Here is a 1105-nt window from a genome sequence, read left to right on the forward strand (position 1 = left end):
CTGGTGTGGATGCTTTGTCCCAAAGTTTGGTGTCATTGGTGATGGCGAGGTCTGAGGCCTCTGAACCCCCCACCAGTTGGTCAGGGGTGGTGGGGTGGGTTGTTAGAGGGGTCACCCCCTCCCACTGCCACCCCATAGGCCACACCTGTGCCCTGGGGGCTAGAGCAGTCTTCAGCCTGGTAGGTCATAACTTTTATCACATGGTCTAGAGCAGGTCTTGCAGCATGAGAGGGTGGGCTTTGGGGGGGCTGAATGGGTTGTCCTTCTGATGTCATGGACCATGGGGTGGTGGTATCACACACCATGTGACTGGAGGGTAGGGGTGAGGTTACTGATGTCACACACCATGTGACTGTGGGTGGGGGCAGAGTTGCTGGTGTCACACACCATGTGACTGGGGGATGGGAGCATGTTTGCTAATGTCACACACCACGTGACTGGGGTCAGGGGGCAGGGCTGGTAATGTCACGCACCACGTGACCTTCCCTTTCCTTGTTTCTTCCCTTTCCTTTCATTGCTAGAACTTTTTCAACCCTGTAAATTCTGTCCTGTTTGGGGACTTTTTGTAGTTCTTCAAAAACCCTTGATAGATTCATCTTTGTAATCTTTTAGGCGGTATACAGGTGTCTGCACGCGTCTAAGGACTTCATGCGCTATGAAAATCTCATCAGTGAATGTTTGTTCATAACCTTTTTCAAATCTCCCTTTGGTCCTAGACACCTTCACATTGGTCTAATTTTCTGAACACGTGTGTCCTTATCTATATAAATACCAAATTGATCTTTTTTGTGTATATTTTCTTCTATAAGTTATTTGTATTGAACAGTGCCTAAGTTTCACCATTCACCTTATTCATTTCACCATTGTGATGGTGAAGAAATGTATGCCTATTGAGTTTGATAGCTCCTGTATCTATATTAAACAGTGTGGTCTTTTGTGTACTCCCAACTTGATTCTGTGTAGTAAAAGGAATGCGGCTGTTAGAGGCTATTACAATTTTGCATTTATGTGGTGGGGTTTGTTTGTTTGTTTTTAGATGTTTTCAATAGTGATAACCTTTGTTTTTGGATCTCAGAATAATCTTTGTAGATTAAACTGTATATTT

The sequence above is a fragment of the Gavialis gangeticus genome, unplaced genomic scaffold, assembly GCF_001723915.1.
Source record: "Gavialis gangeticus isolate Ggan-Ray unplaced genomic scaffold, GavGan_comp1, whole genome shotgun sequence".
In the NCBI taxonomy this organism is placed as follows: Eukaryota; Metazoa; Chordata; order Crocodylia; family Gavialidae; genus Gavialis; species Gavialis gangeticus.